Source organism: Podarcis raffonei, chromosome 7, assembly GCF_027172205.1.
Source record: "Podarcis raffonei isolate rPodRaf1 chromosome 7, rPodRaf1.pri, whole genome shotgun sequence".
Taxonomy (NCBI): Eukaryota; Metazoa; Chordata; class Lepidosauria; order Squamata; family Lacertidae; genus Podarcis; species Podarcis raffonei.
Window position 1 is genome coordinate 17,424,722 of NC_070608.1, and position 26,994 is coordinate 17,451,715.

At 45.5% G+C, this 26,994-nt stretch overlaps 1 long non-coding RNA gene across 1 annotated transcript; it reads left to right on the top strand.

Annotated features, from left to right (window-relative positions):
• The first annotated feature begins 1,948 nt into the window (after window positions 1-1,948).
• LOC128417132 (uncharacterized) lies at window positions 1,949-12,720 on the top strand. Its single transcript, XR_008331378.1, has 3 exons — window positions 1,949-2,115; window positions 8,098-8,227; window positions 12,562-12,720. It is a non-coding gene; the product is annotated as an uncharacterized LOC128417132 (long non-coding RNA).
• The last annotated feature ends 14,274 nt before the right edge of the window (window positions 12,721-26,994 follow it).

The window sequence follows — 26,994 nt, forward strand, 5'->3', positions numbered from 1 at the left end:
TGGCCAGCATGATTAAGCCGCTTCTGGCGAACCGGAGCAGCACACAGAAACGCCATTTACCTTCCCGCTGGAGCGGTACCTATTTATCTACTTGCACTTCATGCTTTCGAACTGCTAGGTTGGCAGGAGCTGGGACTGAGCAACAGGAGCTCACCCTGTTGTGGGGATTCAAACCGCCGACCTTCTGATCAGCAAGCCCTAATTGCAAGTTTTGGCAGGATCGCTAGGTGTGATGAAAGGACCATTTTTAAAATAAAAAAAAGCCGCCCCCCCCTTCTTATTAATTTTAGCTTCAAATGGTTGCTGGCTAGAAAACATAATACTGTAAATAGATTTTAGATCTCGCCCAGCTTGTCCGGAGTTTTGGGCTGGGTTGCCATCAGTATGCCGATGACACCCAACTCTATCTGTTGATGGATGGCCATCCTGACTCGGCCCCAGACACACTGACCAGATGTCTGGAAGCTGTGGCTGGATGGTTACTTGGGAGCCGGTTGAAGTTAAATCCTTCGAAGACAGAGGTCCTCTGGCTGGGACGGAGCGATATGGGATTGAGGGGGCAACTCCCATCTCTTGCGGGGGTGCAATTAGTGCCAGCATCGTCCATTAAGAGTTTGGGTGTGATCTTCGATACCTCCCTCTCTATGGAGGCGCAGATTACAGCTATAACAAAGGCGGCATTTTTTCATCTCCGCCAAGCTAAGCAGTTGGCTCCTTATCTCTCTCGCCCTGACCTAGCCACTGTGATCCACGCGACGGTCACCTCCAGACTGGATTATTGTAACTCGCTCTACGTGGGGCTGCCCTTGAAACTGACCCAGAAACTCCAGCAGGTGCAGAATGCCGCGGCGAGACTCCTTATGGGGTCTTCGCTGCGAGATCATATTCATCCGGTACTATACCAGTTGCACTGGCTCCCGGTGGAGTACAGGATCAGGTTTAAGGTGCTGGTTTTAACCTTTAAAGCCCTATACGGCCTAGGACCCTCGTACCTACGGGACCGCCTCTCCTGGTATGTCCCACAGAGAAATTTACGGTCTGCAAATAAAAACATCCTGAAGATCCCAGGCCACAGAGAGGTTAGGCTGGCCTCAACTAGAGCCAGGGCTTTCTCGGCCGCGGCTCCAATCTGGTGGAAGGCTCTGTCACAAGAGACTAGGGCCCTGCGGGACCTGACATCTTTCCGCAGGGCCTGCAAGACAGAGCTGTTCCACCAGGCCTTTGGTCAGGGTGCAGCCTGACCCCCTCCTCTGGCAATCTGCACAGAATTTTGCTTAATGGTTGCCATCAATTTGATTTTAATTTGATTTTAATTAATTTTATAATGAATGTTTTTAGAATGTTGGATTATTTTGATTGTTGTTAGCCGCCCTGAGCCCAGCTTCGGCTGGGGAGGGCGGGATATAAATAAAATTTATTATTATTATTATTATTATTATTAATCAAAAAACAAACAAACCCTTTGGGGAAAAAATATTTACAATGTATATGTTATCTCCTGGGTCTGCTACAATCAATTCTGGAGACGTGTGGTTTCACAAACCTTCCTCCAATAGTATCAAGCACTTTCCATTGACAAGGAGTTGGGGGGGAACCCCTCTGTTTTAGCAGCAGTTTCAAAGCAAGTTGCTTGGGGCTACAGTAGAACAGCGGTGGCTCCCAAGTGCCCAACAGCCAGCTGGTGCTCAGGCGCTTAGGAAGCACGGTGCAACAGACTCTGACAGGTGGGCAGGACAACCCACCTGTCAATCACCCAAATTCATAATACAGTGGTACCTCGGGTGTCAGGAATGATTGGTGGGTGCTAGTAGAGATAAGAGTCCAGGAATCCAGCCATATTTACAAAGATTTATTGGTTTCTTCAAGCTATTTACAAGAGCTCAAAAAAGTCCGTCTCCATCATGGTGAGTCAGTTGCCTCGACTGAAGAGGCAACTTCAGTTCCGTTTCCCCCGGCATATCCATTTCCTGAGCGCAACCCCCTTCCTTCCTCTGTTACGAGAGTGGCTGGGCCCCGGAAGTAGTTGCCCCTCTCAGATTCATTCCCTCCTGACAGCCCTTCGTCACCTTCCTCGTCCAAGGAAGAACAGCTGCTAATTAAAGGAGCCTGATCTCTGTAAGTCCCCATTCTCTCCCCCTTCTCTGCCTCCAATTCCCTGACATCGGGTTAAGTACTTAATTCGTTCCGGAGGTCTGTTCTTAACCTGAAACTGTTCTTAACCTGAAGCACCACTTTAGCTAATGGGGCCTCCTGCTGCTGCACGATTTCTGTTCTCATCCTGAAGCAAAGTTCTTAACCAGAGGTACTATTTCTGGGTTAGCAGAGTCTGTAACCTGAAGCGTATGTAACCTGAAGCATATGTAACCAGAGGTACCACTGTACTGGTAAGACTCAGGAAATGGGGAGCTGGTTAATGTGGGAAGGTTTACTTTAGCAGAGTTAAACAATCCCCTTTACAAGTTTATGCAGCAATCAGCTTGTTGCTGACTCCCCTGAGTACTACTAATAAAGATGCCTTCCTGGTTAAAAAATCCCTTTGAATCCCTCTTAAAGAATACACACACGAATCTGATTCATGTTAATATAAAACTATTTTACTCTCAGATTCATTCAGGTTTACAGAACTGTACCTGAAGGCAAGCTTAGGTTACATAAGAAGCAAATAAACTATACCAGAGGGAAGTTGGTCCTGAGGTGACTGCAACGGAGCAGTTATCTTTCAAAACTACCAGCAACCGACAAACCGGTTGTCACAGCAACTGGTTAGAACATGGAGGCTGTTAGTCCTCTGTTGGAATGTTGCTCTTGACTGCACCTTTACATCCTACAGTTAATACATAGGGACTGAACTTGGGGGTTTCTGCATACAAAACAGTTGCTCCAGAACTGATCTATGGCACAACTAAAGGAAAGAGGGGTCACACTACAGAACAAACCAGAAACTAACAGGCACAGAAATATTTTTACAACCAAGCACATCTCCATTGCCTCTTGAATGTGACAGATATTGTTCCTAAAATGCGAAATCAGTCTTTTCGTTTGAGTGGACGCTCTTCGACATTCCAGCAAAGGAGAACCAGCCCTTCACTTATAGAGCAGCTCCAAGAGGAACAGGCCATTCCAAGTTACTGTTCCCAGAGGAGTTCCTTCCTCCAGACTGAAAAGCTGATTCCCCTTTTTTTTGTGTCATATTGGAAACATCCAAGCAATGTGTTTAGAAATAAACTGTTCTTTCAATACCTGCTGTTTCCTTTATATCAGGGCGGTCCGACATCTCAGACCAGGTGGGCCACAAGAGTACTTTGACACAGTGACATGATCAACCATGGGGAAGATATCATCCTCTCATGTTTAAATAATAAGGGGCGCACCCCGCTTGTGGAACGCCCTGCAAGTGCACTTGGCCCAGACACTTCTGCCTTTTTTGACTTGCGTCTCATCTGTTTGTCCAGCCCTATTCATTCACGAGTGCATAGGAGCCAACTCCTAGGGGCCATGGGTGCTTCGGCCTCCACAATAAAATATTAGAGGGGGCTATCTCCCCAAAGTTAATGGGCATTGCCATTCAAATGGTGTGCGTGCACCGTGTCATGTGATCAATTATGCAGGGTGGAGCATACCTGAGCCTCTGCAATAATTTGGCACCCCTGCACCAGCTTAACTTACTGGCTTGCTTCACTCCAGAATTCTGTACGTAGGGTTACTCCCTATGTGAATTTATACATAACAATCAGGTCCAAGATTCTATAAAACCATTTGTTTGTTTCTTTTTATAATTTTTTATTAGAAATTTAAACAAAACATATTATCCAAAAACATGTCATCTTTGGTGTCCCCCCCATTTTCCTCCCTCCCCCCACCCTCCCATACTAACCTCACCCCCACCCCCCCCGACTTCCCTCAGTTCCAATCTTTGGTTTCTCTGTAAATGCTATTCTCTGCATGTTACAAAGTTGTATAAATCCTTAATTATCTAACTGATTATTGTCAATAAAGAGTTTGTGAGTGTTTATTCAAAACCTGCCAAGGAGTCCAATTCACATTGTTGCGTCTTCAAATACTTTGTAAAGGGTTCCCATTCATCTTTGAAGTTACAATTATCCTTGTCCCGTAGCTTATGTGTCAATTTTGCCAATTCTGCATAGTCCATCAGTTTCTCTTGCCACGATTCTTTAGTTGGAATTTCTTCAGTTTTCCATTCTTGTGCTATTAGGACTCTTGCAGCTGTTGTCGCATACATGAAGATGTTTTTCAGCTTTTTGAGCAGGTCTTTCCCTACAATCCCTAACAAAAATGCCTCAGGTTTTTTAACAAATGTTAAGTGGAACATTTTCTTCAATTCATTGTATATCATTTCCCAATTTCTTTTATTACATTACAATCCCACCACATATGATAAAATGTCCCCTCCTTTTTATAAAACCATTTGGACAAGGTGGGGGGGGGGAGTTCCCCTGCTGTATATTCAAACTGATATTTTAAGGTCATTTCTGGAGTACATTCAGGAGTGTCGCTATCATTTCAACATCTGGATAATTTTGCAATACATTTGCAGAATTGCAGGGGGCGGGATTTCCTACACTACGATTTGTTTTATACATCTTTTGTATTTTTCCATGCTGTTTTCTTGCCAGGGAGATTTTGGGGTGCAGAGGAAACAGCACATTTGCAGCAGAGGCATCTTGTGTTTCTGAAGAATCGACATTTTTTTGGGGGGGTCCATTTTGCAAAGACTTTCCTTGCTCATCACGAAAGAAGGCATTGCAAGTTTGTAAACACGTGTGCAGCCGGGGTTGACCCTCCCTCGTTTCATTTGTGTTGATATGCTCCCAGCCATCCCTCAGCGGTTGTACCAGCTTCTGCTTCAAACAGCTTGCCTGACCTCCGCCGGCTGTGATGTCAAGGGGGGGGGGAGATAAAGGCTTGTAGAGCATTACAGCGGGCTAGGAAAACAAACAAACAGACATGCCGTGTAACATTAGCTGGAAGTGGAGTTTAAAGGCCGCGAAGCAGCAGCCTAAGCCTAGGACTGTCTGGGTGAGGAAATTGGACAACAGGAAAACCACAAGCACTCCAAGGCCGCCAAACGAGTTTGGCGTGCGGATCCGGGCCCTGCAACCCAAAATGAAGAGGCGTGGCGCTTGATTCATCAGCCTGGCAAGCTTTGCTAGAGATCATGGCGCATTCTAACAGCGGAGATCCCTTGCTTGCTAGCAGATGTAATCACAGCTGCTCGCCAAACACCTGTGTTGACATGCGGGCTTGTATATAGGAGCTGTTGCGTGGGTGGGACAGAGCAGGAGTTAAGTGAGTGAGGAAATCCCAACAGGGGAACACCAGTTTCTTTTCACAGAAGGGCTTATCATCTGGCTAAGAGGTTCAGTCTGCTCTGTTCCCTATATAGAACTGCATGTACTACTAGTCCTGTATTAGGCCACTATTAGTGCATGCAACTGCATGCACAATTATTAAAAATGCGAGAGCCTGGTTCTCCTTTTTCCCCTGGACACTATCTCTCTGAAGGTACCTTTGCTGTACTCTTTTCAGTACCTGCTCAAAACGTCGTTCCTTACACATGCCTATCCAGACATGAAGTCACATGTGCTTTATCTGCTTTTAGCTGCTGTAGATTTTAAGCATCTTCCGAACATTTTTTAAATACCTGTTTGCAATGGCTTTGGTTGACCATCTTAATGATTCCGTTTACATTTTCTTTTGTAAACCGCTTAGAGACTTTCCTTACAATCAAATGCTTTATAAGTTTTGTTTAGTAAAAGAAGATGATAGATAGATGATAGATAGATAGATAGATAGATAGATAGATAGATAGATAGATAGATGGTAGATAAGATGAACGCAGTAATAGTCATTTCTGTAAGTCCTCTTTGCAGTATGTAATGCCAGAGTCTATTTTTATGTGATGGACAAATTCACCTTAAACATAGGTTTAATTCGCAATTGAAAAGGATCAGATTTCAAGGTGACTTTTCATGATCCACAAGAGCCCCACCTAATTTAGAATGCCACGTGGTCAGGCTCCTGCTCACATGTTTAATTGTTTAATCTCAATGGCTGCTCACAGACTTTGGAACACCCTTCCTAGAGAAGCTAGCCTGGCTTCCTCCTTGTTGTACATCTGACAGCAGATGGAGATTGTTTTATTCCAACAGGCTTTGGGGAACTCCTATTTTCTTAAGTAAAGCACTTCTAATAGTGCAGTGCTGCTTTTACTATCTGCATTATAACAGATTTGTTTTTATACTGATTTAATTCCATTATAGTTTTGTTACTTTTTAACTGTTAGCTTGCATATGTGTTTAGGTGGCGCTGTGGTTTAAACCACTGAGCCTAGATCAAATCCCCACGATGGGGTGAGCTCCCATTGCTCTGTCCCAGCTCCTGCCAAACTAGCAGTTCGAAAGCATGCAAGTGCAAGTAGATAAATAGGTACCGCTGTGGCGGGAAGGTAAACAGCTCTTCCATGTGCTCTGGTTTCTGTCACGGTGTTCCATTGTGCCAAATGCAGTTTAGTCATGCTGGCCACATGACCTGGAAAGCTGTCTGTGGACAAACGCCAGCTCCCTTGTCCTGAAAGCGAGATGAGCGCTGCACCCCATGGTTGCCTTGGACTGGACTTAACCATCCAAGGGTCCTTTCCCTTTCCCTTATTTTATCTGTGCTGTTTTAATTTGTGTAAGCTGTCTTGAGTCCTGAGTCCAAGGAAAAGGTGGGATATAAATCCAGATTAACAACAACAACAACAACCTTTGCCAACAAAGCTCCGTATAGTTAAAGCTATGGTTTTCCCAGTAGTGATGTATGGAAGTGAGAGCTGGACCATAAAGAAGGCTGATTGCCAAAGAATTTATGCTTTTGAATTATGGTGCTGGAGGAGACTCTTGAGAGTCCCATAGACTGCAAGAAGATCAAACCTATCCATTCTTAAGGAAATCAGCCCTGAGTGCTCACTAGAAAGACAGATCGTGAAGCTGAGGCTCCAATACTTTGGCCACCTCATGAGAAGAGAAGACTCCCTGGAGAAGACCCTGATGTTGGGAAAGATGGAGGGCACAAGGAGAAGGGGACGACAGAGGACGAGATGGTTGGACAGTGTTCGCGAAGCTACCAGCATGAGTTTGACCAAACTGCGGGAGGCAGTGGAAGACAGGAGTGCCTGGTGTGCTCTGGTCCATGGGGACACGAAGAGTCGGACACGACTAAACGACTAAACAACAATAATAACAACACATGCAGTGAACACAGAGCTACAGTCACCCACTTTTCTGCACCCTATGGTTGCATACGCTCCACCATTTCTTTGATGAAAATAGGAATGTCCTATTCAATAATAATAATAATAATAATAAATTTTATTATTTATATCTCACCCATCTGACTGGGATGCCCCAGCCACTCTAGGCATAATAAAACATAATAAAACTCTAGGCATAATAAAACATTGAAGAGCTTCCCTTTACAATGCTGCCTTCAGATGGCTTCTAAAGATTGTATAGTTACTTATCTCCTTGGCTCAGGGATCACACAACTGCATACCCTCCACTGAAAATAAGGACATCTTAAGGAAAAGCAAGGGGCGCGGGTGGCACTGTGGGTTAAACCACAGAGCCTAGGGCCTGCTGATCAGAAGGTTGGCGGTTCGAATCCCTGCCACGGGGTGAGCTCCCGTTGCTCGGTCCCAGCTTCCGCCAACCTAGCAGTTTGAAAGCACGTCAAAGTGCAAGTAGATAAATAGGTACCGCTCTGGCGGGAAGGTAAACGGTGTTTCCGTGCACTGCTCTGGTTCACCAGAAGCGGCTTAGTCATGCTGGCCACATGACCCGGAAGCTGTATGCCGGCTCCTTCAGCCAATAAAGCAAGATGAGCGCCGCAACCCCAGAGTCGATCACGACTGGACCTAATGGTCAGGGGTCCCTTTACCTTTAAGGAAAAGCAGGACATTCCAGGATCAAATCAGAAACTGGGATGGCTTCTGTAAATCTGGTACTGTCCCTGGAAAATAGGGGCACTTGGAGGGTCTGTGGTTGTGCATCTGGCCTAGCAACCCTTGAAAAAAGAGCTTTGTGCCCCCCCCCCCAGTCTGAGTGTGGGAAGGCGAAGGCAGTTCAGTTGTAAACAGACCCCAGCCACTCCAGTCTGAGAGCATGCAACCCCCACTCCAAGCAACAGAAACCCACCTGGGCAGGAAGACTCTAGAAACACCTGTTCAGTGCACAGGGAATTAAGCTTACATCATGTAACACTAATACCAGGAGGCTTCATGTCAGCCAGCTGGCAGCCAGACATTAGCGTGGACGTGTTTAATTAGCAGAGTACCCCACTTGCTCTTGTGTTGGATCCACTGCTGAGATTCCAACAGGGAGCTTTATTTTCCTCAGCCAGCCACAGACACAAGGTGAGCCAAGAGAGAGTTTCATTCCAAAGGACAAGCTAGTAAGAGCTGGACTAACATTTTGTCACAGCTGAAAGTAAGTAATATGTGTTTTGGATCCTCACGGACAAGGCTGTTACCAATGTCCTCAGCATCCCTGTCTTCCACCAAACTTAACTTTTGGCTTAAAGCATTATTATTTCTTCAGGAAGGAATGGGTTTACCGCAAAGACAGAGTGCAACCCTCTTGGCAGAGTTTGTCGAGGATTAACGCAACAGTTTCTGAGCTGTAGGCCTCACGCAGCATGTTGACCAGAAACATTAATGCATCTACATTTTCTCTTGTGGATAAAAAAAACTTGTTGGTTTATTCTTTAGTTCAAGCTGCATTTTTCCTAAATTCAATAGACTTGTCACTTGCCCAAGACAGCAGCAAGATGTTTGAGGTTCAGCATCACTTAGGCTTGGTTGAGGGAGCATTAGTGATTTTGGTGAGGAAGGATCACTTAAGGAGTAACACACGTCTCGTTTGGTAAGTTACCAGGCAATACAGGGAAGCCTCCATCTTGGGCAGGATCGACTCACGAGTGACTACCTATACGCACGGCGTTGGGATATAATTAAATAATTTAATTCATACCAGGAAACAGCAGGGAGAGACCTGGAGAGTCTTTGTGGCTCGTAAAAGAACCTCCCCAGAGCCTCAAGAGGACCTCAGCGAGGGTGGAGAAGAGACTGGAGGTTCAATGGGACTTTGTCAAGGCTGCTCAGCCTCCTCTCCTAACAGCTGATGCCTGCGGTATTGCAGCAGCCATTGCTTTTTCATGCATCCTCCAGCCTTCTGCCAGCCCCAGAGCTTCAATTCCATTTGAAGTTGTGTTTTTGGTACAGTATTTGAGCTGGATTGGAGATTGCAGAGACGGCACTTAACAGTGGCGTAGCGTGGGTTGTCAGCACCCGGGGCAAGGCAAGTAATTTGCGCCCCCTAACCCGTTGATTTTAGCACTCGAGTGCGAGTGCGCCCCCCCTGATGTTGGGGGGTGTTGCGCCCGGTGAGGCCGGCCCCCCCTGCACCTCCCACGCTACGCCACTGGCACTTAAAGTGTGCTTAGAGGGTGCTCCCCACTTAGGCAATTTTCACTTATGAGCACTGGGTGTCAGAACTTAACCCCCACATAAGTGGGGAGTTACCTGTATTTAATACTGTGGCAGTAATATTTGAACTGAGATTAACATAACATATCTGACTGAACATTAGGAAGAACTTTCTTACTGTAAGAGCTGCTTGACAACAGAGGTTGGATGGTCTTCTGTTAGGGATTTTTTTAGCTGTGATTTCTGCATTGTAGGGCATTGTATTAGATTACCCTTGGGGTCACTTCCAACTTTACAATTCTCTGATTCTCTGAAACAATCTTTTAGGTATCCTGGTCTATGTGGGGCATTATACTCCAGACATGTTTTTGAGCTAGACATGTGGTTAGTCAATTAACTTGAAGGCTTGGCTTACTTAGAGATTGTACAAATGTTGAGGAATTAAACTCTTAATAATCAAGCAAAGGAAGCACTGAGCCCAAAGACCTAGCTGGTGACCTGGACTCAGCTCGAGACACGTATCGGAATGAATGGAAAATGGGACTCATGCAAGAAACCTCACAATATGTTTGGACATGGTTTTTGAAAATGCAATTCACAAGTGACCCTATGTATGAATCCACAGGCAACCCTATGTATGAATTTTAAGGACAGCTTTTATACTCAGGTGAAATAGAGTCAACACGGGAGTAAACAATCAATGTTGAGGATATAGCTCCTCTAGAGAAAAACGTGTTTTCTATTGTTAGACATGGCTCAAGTCCCTGATAGGGAGAGTGGAGAAATTTGGTTCAGTTTCTGAAACAATGCATGAATTGAAGCACAGCCATTCTTCAAAATTCACCCTAGGTAAAGTGTGCATAAAGGTAAAGGTAAAAGGACCCCTGACCATTAGGTCCAGTCGTGACCGACTCTGGGGTTGCGGCGCTCATCTCGCTTTATTGGCCGAGGGAGCTGGCGTACAGCTTCCGGGTCATGTGGCCAGCATGACTAAGCTGCTTCTGGCGAACCAGAGCAGCGCACGGAAATGCCGTTTACCTTCCCGCCGGAGCAGTACCTATTTATCTACTTGCACTTTGACGTGCTTTCGAACTGCTAGGTTGGCAGGAAAGTGTGCATAAATATATACATAAATTAATATTGTATTTTTATGTTGTGAACCACTCGAAGATCTACATATGAAGGGTGGTATACAAATTTTAATGATGCTGATGATGAAGAAGAAGATAATGTAGATCTAAATGCACTATCTTGCAAAAAGAAAGAGTTGCATAGGCAAAATTGCATACAAACATGTGCCTATTAAGAGAAATTTGCACTAATGTGCTTATTAATTTCCACAAGGACTTTAAAAACAAAGCACAAGCTGATGTGGAAAACTGAATGCAAGATAAGATTGGAAAATTAGAAACAGCAAAACAGAAATTGACAAACTCTCCCTTCCCTAGTCTCTGATCTCTATCCAGAAATCAGCTGCAAAGGGCTGAGCCTAGCATCAAGTTGTCTTCACCAAATAGTTTCTCTGGTGTAGGGTGTGGACTCTTTCGATAGCTGTTAGATCTTTTGATCTTGAAAAACACTGAGGTTTGGTTAGTTTCCTTTGAAGTGTCTAGGAGATAAAGGCTGTACTCCAGAGGAATTTAGGCAAAGTTCCATTGGCTTCAATGAGAGTTTGATGTAGCAAGTTATCTCTGGGTTGGAACCAAAACATTTAATTGAATTTCTTGCATGGAAATGGCTCATCAGTTCCTGTTTGCATATATCTTCAGGGTTATCGTGAAATGCTCCCAAGGTGCATTGGGAAGTTAGATAAAGAATGCTCAACTCCCAGCTCCCAGGTTGCCATGTCAGTCAGGAAGTCTGTCCACAGATTTGAACCAAACAATGGCTTGTTCCAAATGGGATTAGCAAAAGCATTATTGGGCACAAATGCTATCTGATGGCATGAAATCTTGCGAAGAATCATATGAGGTGACAGTTGCAAACATTTCATGTGTGTGTGTGTGTCACATGTTAGATCAATTCATTTGCTTCTCAACACAGATTGGGTAACATTGAGCCTAGGCTGCTTCACAATGCATGTAGGGAATGTTGGTGTTAAACTGACCAGAACAGGGCCATCAATAAATGAAATTGTATCCTTCGCAGCTTTGCTCGATTGTATTAGTGATTGTGAGCAATTTATTCTGTCAGTTCCACTTTGCAGTGCACCTGTTATCTGTTATATGTGTGGTAGAGTCTAGTGATGTGTTGCAGCATAGAGGAAAACCACTTCACAGTCATTCGTATGATTTTAAGAATAGCCAAGATAATATTAAAAATCTCATGGATATGTTGGGGTTTGGTCAGAGATCTTCAGCCTTGGGTCCTCAGATGTTGTAGGGTTACAACTCCCATAATCCACAGGCATCTTATTCAACGGACCAATGATGCATCCCAACATCATCTGAGGATCTAAGGGTGAAGACCAGTGGGATAGGTTTAGAGCAGGGGGAGCCAACATGGTGACCTCCAGAGATGTTCCCATCAATACCACATTGGTTACTCTTGACTTATGGGGCTGAGTGTTGGGTAAGGCTAGTGGAGTCCAGTGTTGTAGGGGCAGGATGCTCCTCTGACAACTTGCTCAGCACTTCTATGGGGTATCTGGATCTGCACCCCCAGGTCACTGAACCCCTCATCAGAATCAGAAATTTACTGGGGCCCCAAATCCATCCCTCCATCCTGCTAGGATCTCTCAGCTCCAACTTTCTGAGCTCCTCCTACTGGCCCTTGGTTTTTGACTATCTACTCCATGGCAGCTCCATGGTGCTCATGCAAGTTTGGAGTTCCCTATTCTCCTTACAGAGCTATAATTTACAGAGCTCCCTGGGAAGAGGGATAGAATGTTAAATCACTCTAGGAGTGAAGGGAACAGGGTGTTATAGATATCGGTTTAATTTGCATAAAATGCTATGTTTGTATGTATTGAAAACTTATGCTCAAGCTTGCGTTAGGCAGGAGGTTTGTCTCTAGCTAATGTGGTAAGATGACTCATCCTGGAAACTCAAGCAGAGATCTCTCTCATCGGCAGGAAGATGAAATTGGAGAACTCAGCATCTCAGCCACGCACTGGAAGCCAACGGCAGTAGAAGCTCAGCTCAGCGATCCTGAACAAGCAAGTTGCTTGCGTAGGTTCTCTCTCTGGGACCAGAGAGGAAAGTTCTCGGACTGCAATTAAGGACTGAAAGGATGGAACCACATTGCAACATTTTATTTTGTAATTAGCTTAAGACTGTTTTGCAGTAAAACTTTTTGGAACTCATTCTTGTTGTAGAACTCATTCATTTGTACTCTACACAGATCAGGGATTCCGCTTGCAGCAACTCTAACATTCCTGAAAACTCTCAGCAGCATTAGCAAACTACTGTAGGTGTGAAGAGCATTAATATTATAATGGTGCTTTTAAACAGGGGTTTATTAATGCATCATTTAATGTGTTTATTATTAATGTGTAGGGACACGGTCCTTTTTATCTCATTTTCTGAGGAACTTCCTGTTTCTGAGGCAGGTCACAAGAGAACTCCTTCTTCCACCTGACTTGTTTGAGGCTCTGTTTCTTAACATTTGTTGTTCCGAAAGATGTCAACCATTTCAGATATATTAAACTGAGCATCAGCTATATAACAACAACAATGATTTATTTATACCCCGCCCATCTGACTGGGTTCCCCAGCCACTCTGGGCATCTCCCAACAGAATATTAAAAACACGATAAAACATCAAACATTAAAAACTTCCCTAAACATGCATGAAACAATAAACTGTAAGCTGTGTTGCACAGTTTTTGCATATTAATATTATGGCATAATTATAAATCTATTCTTATCCTTTCTGGAGGCAGAGAGCAAATATTCCATGCTTGAATCAATCAGTCTTCTTACAACCAAGGAGGTTATTTTGCACTTCAGTCCAAAACCAAATGAAACCCTGATCTTAGAGGGGTCATTCACATTTCTCTTGTTGATTTCCCATGCTAATGAGCCAATATAGCCCACCACTTTCTTTCGCAGTGGAGAAGCACATGCATTGCATGCAAAAGGTCCCAGGTTCAGTTCCCAGGATCTCCAGCTAGGGGTAGTTTATTTTCGTTTTCATTACGTTTTCCTGTTAAGTTCTGCATTATATTTGAGCTTTCACACAACACAAAAAAGCCACTTAAGGAACTATAGTGGAATATAGTGCAGGTTTAGTGCTCATAACCATGTAATTTACTTCCGGGGGGGGGGGAAATCTGTTTGCAGGTAATATGGAAAGGAGTGCTAAAGCTGCGCTAAATTCTGCTATACAGTGGTACCTCGGGTTACAGATGCTTCAGGTTACAGACACTTCAGGTTACAGACTCAGCTAACCCAGAAATAGTACCTTGGATTAAGAACTTTGCCCCAAGATGAGAACAGAAATTGCACGGCGGCGGGAGGCCCCATTAGCTAAAGTACCTCAGGTTAAGAACTGTTTCAGGTTAAGAATGGACCTCCAGAACGAATAAAGTTCTTAACCTGAGGTACCACTGTAGTTACAAGTTGCTCACACTTGTAATACCAATCCCCTGAATATTTCTTGAAAAATTGAGAGTTTATGGCAAATTGAATGGAATATGTTTCCGTTGTCTTTTTTCTTTAATTACTTTGGCCTAACTTTTTTTTGGGACGTGGGTGGTGCTGTGGGTTAGACCACAGAGCCTAGGACTTGCTGATCAGAAGGTTGGCGGTTCGAATCCCCGTGACGGGGTGAGCTCCCGTTGCTCGGTCCCTGCTCCTGCCAACCTAGCAGTTCAAAAGCACGTCAAAGTGCAAGTAGATAAATAGGTACCGCTCTGGCTCGCCAGAAGTGGCTTAGTCATGCTGGCCACATGACCCGGAAGCTGTACGCTGGCTCCCTCGGCCAATAAAGTGAGATGAGCACTGCAACCCCAGAGTCGGCCACGACTGGACCTAACGGTCAGGGGTCCCTTTACCTTTAACTTTTTTAAAAAAGACAAAAAACAAAACATTTAAACATGTGTTCTGTGTAATGATCACTGGTGTATGTGCAAAACAAATTATGGGATGGCTCAGCGGTCTGCTGACCGGTCCTTTACATTTCTTTATCCATACAAATGTGTCCCGGGGGGTGTTGTTACCAGTCCGCTCCGCATCCCTAGTGTTTTGGAACAGGACCGTTTTGTTTCAAAACACATGCTTTCCGTGCAAAATGTAGAGTGGGGTACAGCCGAAACATTTCTATTGCTCTGGAGAGGAGAAGGATTAAAATTCTGCATTAGCACAAAACAACAGTTTGGTCAATGAGGTGTTAAGCTTCATGTGGCGGCAATGTGTAGTGGCAGAGAGCCAAGCTACATGATCAGCAGCCTCTTTGTAATGAATCTGGTCCACTTCAAACTGCAGGTGAGGGATCGCATGGCCAAATGCATTTAAAAGAATAAGAAGCTTTATACACATGCAAAAAAACCAAAAGCATCTCAAGAAGAAGACTACATGAGGAGCTCTTCGTTACATTCATTTGGTATGCAGCAGGAAGGCTGTAGCTTAGTGGTAGATCATCTGCTTTGCGTGCAGAAGGTCGCAGGTTCAATCCCCATCATCTTCAAGTAAGCAACTTCAGGTGACAATATTCTGCCGTCCTCAGGTATGGTGGATGATGTCCTATTGCCAATGTTGAAGTAGATGCAACTGCAAGTCCCGACAGATTCTGTGCATGGGATGAGGGCAGCACCATCTTATCCTTTGCCTCAGGCAGCCCATTGTTTTGCTCTAGCCATGTATAGCTAGGACAATGTGGGACATTAAAAAATGGTGGCCACCCTGCTAGGGCCTTGCAGAGCCAGGCAGAGGCCTGGGCCAGGTAGATAATGTGCCCCCTTTTTTTTATTTACCCTGGGGATAACTGAAGTCTTATAAATAAGTAAGTATATAAATAATTTTCACAAAAGTTATGCTGACAAATTAAGTATATAAATAAGTATATAAATAATTTTCACAAAAGTTATGCTGAATATGCTGACCAAGGCGCCCTTCAGAATCAGAGGCTTGGGCCAAGTGGTCCATATGCCCCCCCTCTGTTGGGCCTGCACCCAGCTCTGAATAGGTAAGTGTTTGTGCCTTGCTAGCGCACTGGAGAAGAGACTTACCTACAGACACTATGTCAAGGTCTCCTTCTAGTTTAGCCAGCAACTTCAGATGACAACTTAAAACATACATGGATATTTGGGCATCTGGCACATAGCTGGAGTGGAGTCTGTAGCCCAAATATTGCTGACTGCTACATTGTATTTTATTGTTGGTGTTGATTTTAATCAGTGTTTTATGTTGATTGGATTTTTATGGCTGTTGTTAACCAATGCAGGCTCCTACAGGAGGAAGGTGAGGGTATAAAATCTATATAATAAATCAGCAGCAGTAGCCAGCTGTCTGGAAGCAGCTTAAGAAACGGCTCCAGTTCTGTGGTTTTCCTCTCAGCGATGGAGAAAGGAAACTTTGCATGTGCCCAAATGCTCTGTATCTGTCGGCCAGTTGAAACAACATCTCCAGTAAGAAAGAGGTGTAGATTGAATCAAGAGCCATCTAGAGCAACATTCTGTTGCTGACACTGACCAAGATGAGCACGATGGTTTTACCAGAGCATGACGGTGATACCTGACCTTCTGCTTGTTTGCAAAATTTGGTAATTGGCGGATCTCCGAACAGGTTCCATCCTGTGTTATTATTGCTGGTAAGCCTTTGATAGTCCTGCCCTCCATGAGCTTGAGTACCTGGCGGCCTTGCTGAATAATTCCTCCAGAGATGCACGAGCAGATATTGCTTATTTCTCTTATTTTGTTCCATTTCTTCGCAACATCTATGCCGCACCTTTTAGCCAAAAAGGCTCTCAGAGCAGCTTGCAGAAATCTGTATTAAGACAGTCCCTGCCCTCAGGTTTACAAGGTAAAAAAGAACTGGCACGCAAGGGGAAAGGGAGTGGGAGGGAGGAGGGAAAGGCAAGCTCAAGTGCTTAAAGCTACAGTACTTAGAACAACGTTAAGAGCAGTAGCCCTTCACCAACACCAGTAGCGGCGATGTTACAGGCCACCCCAATCTCTGCCCAGCAGTAACAAGAGATTCCAGGGGTCTTGGCACTTAACCAGGGTTCGCGTTCCTTTGGAACCTTGGGAATGTTAAATAATTATCTAGGGGATAAGGGTTCAACAAGAAAGACCTGGCTATGTTTAGAATGATACCGCATAGAGAAATGTTCCCTGATACCAAGATGAGGGATTCTTTGGAATGCAGATAGAGTTGATAAGAATAATGATCTGTTGTGACCTTGACGAAAGCGTACAATAGATGAGCCTTCTTGTGTTTTGGCTCAACTTCCTCTTTCTCTTCTTCTTCTTTCCCCCCTCTTTTTCCTTTTTCTTTTATTCCCCTCATCCTCCTCCTTCTCTCCTTTTTCTTTTTTCTTTCCCATAATGGCTTATGTTTTATGCCGTGTACTTTGATTTTTTTGTAGTTTTTTGGCTTTTTTCATTATTATTATTAATAAGGAATTTCCTTTTGTAATTTTGGTTGTCTATATTTATATATATTTGTTTAAAGCAAAATAAAAGTATTTAGAAAGAAAGAGGCACAGCGGAGGCTAGTGGCTTTAAGAAATATGGTTTATTTTACTCATAATTATAACTGAGGTTTATGGAGGGCGGCTTGTCCTTCCCAGCAGTGCAACATTGGATTCAGAGGCATCCTAAGCACCATCCCCGTGACTCTTCGTAACAGCCTGTTTCAACCAACTGGCATTGCTGCTCTTCAGTCACCATATGGAGTTCTGCCCACTTCCTGCTTCTTCTTCCCAGAAACCCCTGCTCCCCAAAACCTCTGTTGTAAAAGAACACCCTCTTATCCTGTGCTGGCATCACACCTCCCTCCCCCATTACCCTGGCAGCCTCAACTCTCTCAATTTTTCTGTTTCTGTCCACTTCTCAGCCGAGGAAAGGGAAGCATCTGCATGGCCAATTGTTCTTAATGGCATCGCTGTCAGCGAACTCCTGAACAGGAGAACTGGTTCAGCTTGGTATCTTCCCTTCATACTCCAAAAATCAGCTAAATTCTACCCCTTTACTAGATTTAGGATTATGCGGAGTCTGTCACCCCCAATTTTTTTTTGTAACAATGAGCATATATACTGAGAACATAAAAATATGTGAGTGTTTCTACCTAAATATTTTATGAATATTTCTGTTCGATGACCATCGTTAGATAGCTAACATTTTTGCTAGAATGATTGCTTGTTTACTAGTTCCTGTCTCTCAACTTTCCCTTCCAGGTGGGTTGCATTTCCCCCGTGTCTGTTGCCTGCCTCAACGGTTTGTTTCTTTCCCTTGTCTTGTGTGCTTTCTGCTCTCGCAGCATGTGGCTTTCAAATTCTTTGTACGAGGTCACACTTGACCTAGTTATTACATCTGAGTGAACATCAAATGACTAGGAGCAAAGTCTCTCTCTCTCTCTATTTTGCTGTGTTTGGGGAAGAGGGGAGTTGCTGTTATATCTCCATAGCTTCTTTGCAGAGTCAGATTTATTAATGCAATGGATTACATTCCCTGCGATTTGATGTAGAGGTTCAAATGCAAAGAACCTGATAAGTAAGTTTATTTCAATTGGCATTGCTGGGCTATGCGGGGGGAAACCTACAAGTACCAGCTAATAATAAATATCTTTGCATATTACTATTAACATCATATTGGAGCAAAATATGTTACAAATATTCCCAGGGAGAGGATGATTATGAATACTCCCTTTCAGAAGTTAATATCTACAGAACAAGTTAAATCTATTTTGTAAACTAAAAGCCAGCTTTGGATTCTTTTTCTGACAGAGAGATGAATGAGGCATCAGAGTAAAACATGCAAAACATGTGGATTGGCAGAAAACTATTAGTTCTGCCATCGATTTAAAAAATCAGGGCAAACTTGGCAAAGGGCACTCAAATGTGTACTGAGATGGCCATGTTTGAAATACTTGTATTAGAGGCCTGAAGATGTGATGTTCCTAGCTAGCAGTTCAGCTGCTGAGACATTACGGAACATTTATTACATTTTATTTAAAAAAGTTTATGAAACTGTTTATGAAACTATGCAAGGCTGGGGACAGATGGGACTGTGTGCTGCTGGTGGAAAAGCAAGCCTTCCAAGTGTCCCTGTTTTCCAGGGACAATCCCAGATTTACAGAAGCCATCCCGGTTTCTGATTTGATCCTGGAATGTCCCATTTTTCCTTAGGACGTCCCTATTTTCATCGGAGAAATGTTGGAGGGTATGGAGTTATGCGACCCCCAAGCCAAGGAGATAAGTAACTATACAGCCTTTAGAAGATGTATGGAGGTAGCCCTGTATAGGGAAGTTTTTTAATGTTTAATATTTTATTAAGTTTTTATATATGTTGGAAGTCACCCAGAGTGGCTGGGGCAACCCAGTCAGATGGGCTAGGTGATGTTGTTGTTGTTGTTGTTGAATAAGACGTCCCTATTTTCATCAGAGAAGTGTTGGAAGGTATGGAAAAGTAGCTGTGAAATGAATAAGCAGTGCTATTAAATAATAATAATAATAATAATAATAATAAATTTTATTTATATCCCGCCCTCCCCAGCCGAAGCCGGGCTCAGGGCGGCTAACAACAATCAAATAATCAAACAATCAAATAAACCAACATTCTAAAAATATTTCATTATAAAAATTGATTAAAATCAAGTTAATGGCAACCATTAAGCAAAACTCTGTGCAGGTTGCCAGAGGAGGGAGTCAGGCTGCGCCCTGACCAAAGGCCTGGTGGAACAACTCTGTCTTGCAGGCCCTGCGGAAAGATGTCAAGTCCCGCAGGGCCCTAGTCTCTTCTGACAGAGCGTTCCACCAGATTGGAGCCGCAGCCGAGAAGGCCCTGGCTCTAGTTGAGGCCAGCCTAACCTCTCTGAGGCCTGGGACCTTCAGGATGTTTTTATTTGCAGACCGTAGGTTTCTTTGTGGGGCATACGAGGAGAGGCGGTCCCGTAGGTACGAGGGTCCTAGGCCGTGTAGGGCTTTAAAGGTTAAAACCAGCACCTTAAACCTGATCCTGTACTCCACCGGGAGCCAGTGCAGCTGATATAGCACCGGATGAATGTGGTCTCGCAGCGAAGACCCCATAAGGAGTCTCGCCGCGGCATTCTGCACCCGCTGGAGTTTCTGGGTCAGTCTCAAGGGCAGCCCCACGTAGAGCGAGTTACAATAATCCAGTCTGGAGGTGACCGTCGCATGGATCACAGTGGCTAGGTCAGGGCGAGAGAGATAAGGGGCCAACTGCTTAGCTTGGCGGAGATGAAAAAATGCCGCCTTTGTTATAGCTGTAATCTGCGCCTCCATAGAGAGGGAGGTATCGAAGATTACACCCAAACTCTTAACGGACGGTGCTGGCACTAACTGCACCCCCGCAAGAGATGGGAGTTGCCCCCTCAATCCCATATCGTCCCGTCCCAGCCAGAGGACCTCTGTCTTCGAAGGATTTAACTTCAACTGGCTCCCACGTAACCATCCAGCCACAGCCTCCAGGCATCTGGTCAGTGTGTCTGGGGCCGAGTCAGGATGGCCATCCATCAACAGATAGAGTTGGGTGTCATCGGCATACTGATGGCAGCCCAGCCCAAAACTCCGAACAAGCTGGGCGAGGGGGCGCATAAAGATGTTAAAAAGCATCGGGGAGAGAATCGCACCCTGAGGCACTCCACACACCAAGGAGTGGCGCGATGACAATTCCCCCCCAAGCGCCACCCTCTGTCCCCGACCAGAGAGAAACGAGCGCAGCCATTGGAGGACTGTGCCCTGGATCCCCACGTCGGCAAGGCGGTGGTCTAGGAGTTCGTGATCGACCATGTCGAAGGCTGCTGACAGGTCTAGAAGAATCAGCAGCCCTGACCCGCCTCGATCCAGCTGCCTGCGGAGATCATCTGTTAGGGCGACCAGAGCCGTCTCGGTCCCATGACCAGCGCGGAAGCCGGACTGGAATGGATCGAGGGCCGATGTTTCATCCAGAAACCTACCAAGCTGTTCAGCAACCGCTCTCTCAATCACCTTACCCAGGAATGGGAGATTCGAAACCGGGCGGTAATTGGACAGATCTAAGGGATCTAATGATGTTTTCTTTAAGAGCGGACGCACCACTGCCTCCTTCAGTTCCCCTGGGAATATCCCGGTGCCAAGGGACAAATTGATGATATCCCCCAGGGGGGCCCGCACCTCATCTGGACACGCTCTAATCAGCCATGACGGGCACGGGTCAAGAGGACAGGTGGTGGGCTTTCCAGCTTGGAGGAGTCTGTCCACATCGGCTGGAGATATCCGGTCAAAGTGGTCCAATACTGGACCCGAGGACAGTCGAGGGGCCTCCAGTTCATTTATTGTGTCCAAATTGGCAGGAAGGTCATGGCGGAGCAACAGGACCTTCTCCGCAAAAAAGCTCGCAAATGCCTCACAGCTGTGTGTCAGATTGTTATTTAAATTTGGCTGTCCTTCAAGGGACGTTAAAGACCTAATTATACTAAATAATTGCGCCGGGCGAGAGCTAGCGGATGCAATGGAGGCCGAGAAGTAAGACTTCTTAGCGGCCTTCACTGCCATCTCATAGGTTTTCATAAAAACCCTATAAGATGTTCTTGAGGCTCCGTCACGAGCACCCCGCCATACTCGCTCCAGCCGTCTGAGATCCCGCTTCATTTTCCGAAGCTCCTCGGTAAACCAGGGAGCCCGGTTTCTGTGGGGTCGCAGAGGGCGCTTAGGTGCGATCTCATCGATGGCTGCCAGGAGCTGGGTATTCCAGCCCTCAACAAGCTCAGTCAATGAGTCGCCAGGGGGAGCAAGGTCCCGCAAGGCCTGACGGAATCTATCAGGGTCCATCAGCCTCTGCGGGCGAGCCCAAATCGGCTCGCCACCTAAGCAGGGTGGGGGTGGAAAGTCAATCCTGGCTTTCAGAGCGTAGTGATCAGACCATGGCACTTTCATCAAAGGAGACATGATCACATCTATACCGGCACCAAAGATCAAATCCAGCGTGTGGCCTGCTTGATGTGTGGGGCCCGAAACAAACTGGGAGAGCCCTAGTGTTGCCATGGAAGACACCAGGTCCAGAGCCTGTGAGGAGGGAGTGGCATCAGCATGGATGTTGAAGTCCCCCAATACCAATAGGTTAGGGAACTCCAAGGCCCAGCCAGCCACCGCCTCCAGCAGGCCTGACAGGGTGGCTGCTGGTGCGCTAGGTGGCCGGTACACCAGCCAGACAGCCAAGCTCACCTCAGAGCCCCACACTAGGCCAACACATTCAATGCCGGGGATCAGTGGCGATGGTAGAGCCCTGAAAGAACAATCTTCCCGGATTAATAATGCCACCCCTCCCCCCCGGCCCACAGTCCGTGACTGGTGGAGGACGGAGAAACCCGGGGGCGCCATCTCTCGTAAGGTAACAGTTTCCCCTTCGCGCACCCAGGTCTCCGTCACACAAGCCAGATCGACCCCCTGCGAGGTAAAGAAATCTCGCAGGGTGGCGGTTTTGTTGCCTATAGACCTGGCATTGCACAACACCAGTGACGGAGGTGAGTAATCCTTGCTCACCCTACCCTCGTCCCTCGGGATGGGGCGCAGATTGGAAGGGGTACGAGCATATCTGTATCTCGAACCCCTTCGCCTATAACATCTGCCCCCACCGCCATACCTCCCTCGCCCCTCCACGGTAGCAATCCCAAGCCTCATACTTGCCTCCATTTACAGAATAGAAAAACAAAACAACCAAAAGCAATTATACCCAAACAAAACCAATCCCACCCCACTTAATATCCAACCCCAAACCAAAACAAAACGGAACAAAACAAAAATACATAGATAAAAACCACCATTCACGGTGGTACAGCAGAATAAACAATAAAAACACCTTTAAAACATCTTAAAATATATAAAAACATCTTTAACATTAAAGTGTCGCTCAACCTGCCAGACAAAGAATGGGGAACCTTTTTCAGCCTGAGGGTTGCATTCCCTTCTTGGCAGCCTTCTGGGAGACATGTGACAGTGGAAGGCAGGGCCAGAAGCAAACGCAGGCAGAGCAACGAATGCAAAATTTACTTTTGTATTGTTGACTAGTTTTTGTGCACACTTGCCTATACCTCTCTCCGTCTTCCATCCGGACAAGCAAGAGGCATTATCGCGGTTCAAAGACGCACTCCTGCCAGGCAAAAACACGCAGCTATTGTAGAAAGCAGAGCCAGTGAGAGGTGTGGCCTTGAGAAAGCTCTGGGGGGCCAGGTTAAGGAAGAAGAAAGAAAGAAAGAAAGAAAGAAAGAAAGAAAGAAAGAAAGAAAGAAAGAAAGAGGAAGGAAGGAAGGAAGGAAGGAAGGAAGGAAGGAAGGAAGGGAAGAAAGAAAGAAAGAAAGAAGAAAATAAGTTGTGCTACCAAAACTCCTAAAAGTGAACCCTTCACCTAAGAACCTGTTGGAAAATATCTTTCCCCAGCAGAAATGTGGTTAAATGTCACTTCCCAGTTATTTTGCCAGGAAATAAACTCTTGAATAAACAATCAATAATTTCTGTTATCCTTCCCCCCCCCCTTTTTACACCCTTTTTTTTAAAAAAAGAAAGAATTAACACACCAAACATTTGGTCTATGATAAAGCATGCAAACTGAATAAATTTCTGTTGGTTTCAGCTTTTTGCGTCCTCTGTTGTGAATGCCCCATTTGCATGTTTCTTGATGGGCTTCCTGCAGGAGAATTTGGATTCTCCCCACTTCCTCTCCAATTATGACTATCTGTAATCAGAACTATAGTGTGGGAGAGTGAAGTTAGATGTACGGAAATCAACGTATCGTAGATTCTTTCTCCACCATCTCCACCCTTATCCCAAACTTCAATGGGAACTCTACAAGTTGAGACTCATGTGGCTTTCTGGTACTTGCATAATTGTTTTACCCCCATGGAAGGGATGATTCAGCCCTAATCTTCATTGTCAGAGCATAGGAAGATTTTTTTAAAAGGCATATATTTGCTAATGATTCTCACTGGTTTCTGTACTACAGGAACAGGAGACCTTTGGCGTACATTAGGACTATGATGATGCTGGTGCACCGTCAGTGTGCCTGGTGGCCTGCAGAGTACAAGGGGACATGGGACTGCCCTGAGGAGTTTGCAGTCTAAAATTTGACAGAAGGAAAAACAGTAGAGGAAGGGGAATTAATTGAGTGCATCTAGAGACAAGGAAACTATATGCAAGTGTTTCACTTACAGTTGCAGACTTTCAGGCTCAGTTACAGACCATAGCTGTCAACCTTCCCTTTTTTTGCGGGAAATTCTCTTATATTTCAGTGCCGTTTCCCGTTGCTTCCCGCTGCTATCCCGGATTGTTAGATATCCCGTAGACTGTCTCTGGGACAGGTGAGGCTGCTGATCCCTTATTTTCAAATCCGAAAGTTGACAGCTATGCTGCTGATCCCTTATTTTCAAGGCTGCTTATCCCTTATTTTCAAATCCGAAAGTTGACAGCTAGGTTACAGACTTACTGGAAGTAGGCGAGGAATAGCCAAACGCTGGCCTTCCAAATCTCCTTTTATGCCAACTTCCACCAGCCCCATTGCCTGTCAGGTGATTGCCAGAATTTGGGCAAGGCTTCCCCCCCAGCCCAGAGACATGTGGTGAAATTTTCATAGGGCCAGAGGCACAAGCTTGCGGTGGTGGTGGTGGTGGGGCTGACGTCATGCTCGTGACCTCACAACATGTGCATGACCATTGCACCTCCCTCCCTAAGCTGAGCTGAAGCTTCCCAGGCTTTAGGAAAGAGGCACCAAGCTTTAATACTTTAATACTCTAATTTACTAGGAACATTAAGGGGGACTACCTTAGTCCTCCTAGTCTACTGCCTACACGCTGCTGGCTCCCCCAGTGCTGATAATGAGATGGGGGAAGTCTTGGGAAACAATGCTGTTTCAAACTGCGAGGCAAAAGCACGTGACTGAGAGGTGGGCAACCTGCCTACCTGCCAGACATGTGTGGAAATTGGAATCTGGCCCACCAGCCAGATAGAGTTCTTAACTACTACCCCTTCTTCTTCTTCTTCTTCTTCTTCTTCTTCTTCTTCTTCTTCTTCTTCTTCTTCTTCTTCTTCCCCTTCCCCTTCCCCTTCCCCTTCCCCTCCTTTGCACAGGAAGGGGGTAAAAAAGGTAAAGGGATCCCTGACCATTAGGTCCATTTGTGACCAACTCTGGGGTTGCGGCGCTCATCTCGCTTTATTGGCCGAGGGAGCTGGCGTACAGCTTTTGGGTCATATGGCCAGCATGACTAAGCCACTTCTGGCGAACCAGAGCAGTGCACGGAAAATGCAGTTTACCTTCCCGCCGGAGCAGTACCTATTTATCTACTTACACGTTGACGTGCTTTCAAACTGCTAGGTTGGCAGGAGCAGGGACCGAACAATGGGAGCTCACCACATTGCGGGGATTTGAACCGCCGACCTTCTGATTGGCAAGTCCTAGGCTCTGTGGTTTAACCCACAGCGCCACCCGTGTCCCTACAGGAAGGGGGTAAAAGAACATAAAAACACAATACGAGCCCTCCTGGATGTAGCCCAGCATCCTGTTCTCACAGTGGCCAATCTTATAGCTCTGTGAAGCTCACAAGCAAGGGAACAACTTGTACTTCTTGCAACTGATATTCAGTAGTGAAGGTGGTATGCAGCCCTGATAGCCATTAATAGCTTGATCCTTGCAGAGGAGCACATGGGCTGGCTGGTGGTAAAGATACCAGGTCATAGAAGCAGGATCCGTAAGTGTCTTCTTTCTAGCTGGCCAATGTCACGGCTCGGCTCAGCTAGATCTGAAATGCGCTACACTACACCTGCGCAAAACAGCAAGAAAATGCCATAGCAATAAATCACATGAGAGACAGGGAACAGAGATTTTAACATCTACCTGTAATTGCTCTGGTGGTTATTCTGGTTGCAGAAAAGCTGAACCACTCCTTCCCCTTTACTAGGCAACTCCTCTCCTATCTAATCTTATCTATCTATCTCCAGGGTCTGTTTTGCATGGCCGTCTCTTTGAAACACAGCTTAATCATCGCAAGCAATCGCAATATTAATGAACACAGAGTGACCCTGAGCAGAACTCCTTTTTTGTTATCTTTTCCTCCTCTGAGCTGGTCCATGTGAAATTGTGGGAACATGCTCCTGGTTGAGAAACGCTGGAGGAAAGATGCTTCCAGTGACATGCATACATTTGTCTCTGAATTGGTAATTTTTTTTTAAAAAAATCCACCTGTTCTTCCAAGTAATCTTCGTTCAGTTTCACCTGCTTGTCTGGCCTCCCTGCAACAATATTATGGCTGGCTTCTTCCGTCACAACAAATAAGTGAGGCAAACCAAAGTGGAAATGGAAATTAGTAGCCAGTTAACAGGCTTGCATTCTACATTTAGATATTCTGACAGTGCTGAACAACAAGAGAACCAACCGCCACCATCACATGTTTTCTGAGCCTTAGGCAAGCTACTATCCCTCAGCTCTCTAGTCTGTAAAATGTATTCACGTGTTTAGACCTTTAAACCTCCCCCTTAAATAAATTCAGACAAGACTCAAATTTTGGTTTGGTTTTTGGCAGAATTTAGGCTACAACTTTATTGATTACAGCAAGTGACTGGTTTCATAGGCTCTGGTTCGACTAGCTCCCTGCACCATTGCAGGTAGCGCTGACCCAGAGCACCAGCATAGGTCAACCTAGGGTGAACACCTGGATAAGTGGAAAGCTGGGAACAGGCTATCTCTGCCACCCAAATGCCCACCTGGACTCAGGCACGGGCACAACCCCCTCTCAGGGGTTGACCAAACCATTGAGTCCTTGGATTCCTTAATTATCTTCCTATGCTCTTGGCTGAGTTTGACATCCAACAAATATCCGGGTAATTGAAGTCCCCCATTACTACTATCTCCCTTCCTTTTGCATGCTTGGCCATCTGTTCCAGGAAGGCATCATCTATGTCCAATCAGCCAAGTGCGAAAAATTCCTGCTGTGCCCCTGTCCCAATGACAGACGACACACGACAGCATAGCAAGGTCAAGCGCACAGCTCTAAATTATAGGGAGAGGTGGGTGGGTGTTCCGATGCACACACCAAAAGAGGAAGCTCTGGGTCACATGCATAGGCACATATAGGTCCCTTGATCCATTTAGCTTGCGTCCCATTGGCCTGATTGAACCCTGCATCAAGTGACCTACCAATTGGGTGTTGTGGCTAATCAATTGAACCCACCCACAACACAGAGTTTGGTTGCCAGGTGTCACCACAACACATGCCCTCTTTAAGGGAGGACCTGATTTATTTATCATAGTTCTATCTGACTATCCCTTCAATGACCTTGGATCAAGGAAGGTGTGTGTTAAGAAATGGTTCGGTTCATATTTTAAAGCCCACCTTCCTAATTCATACTTTCCAAAACTATATGGA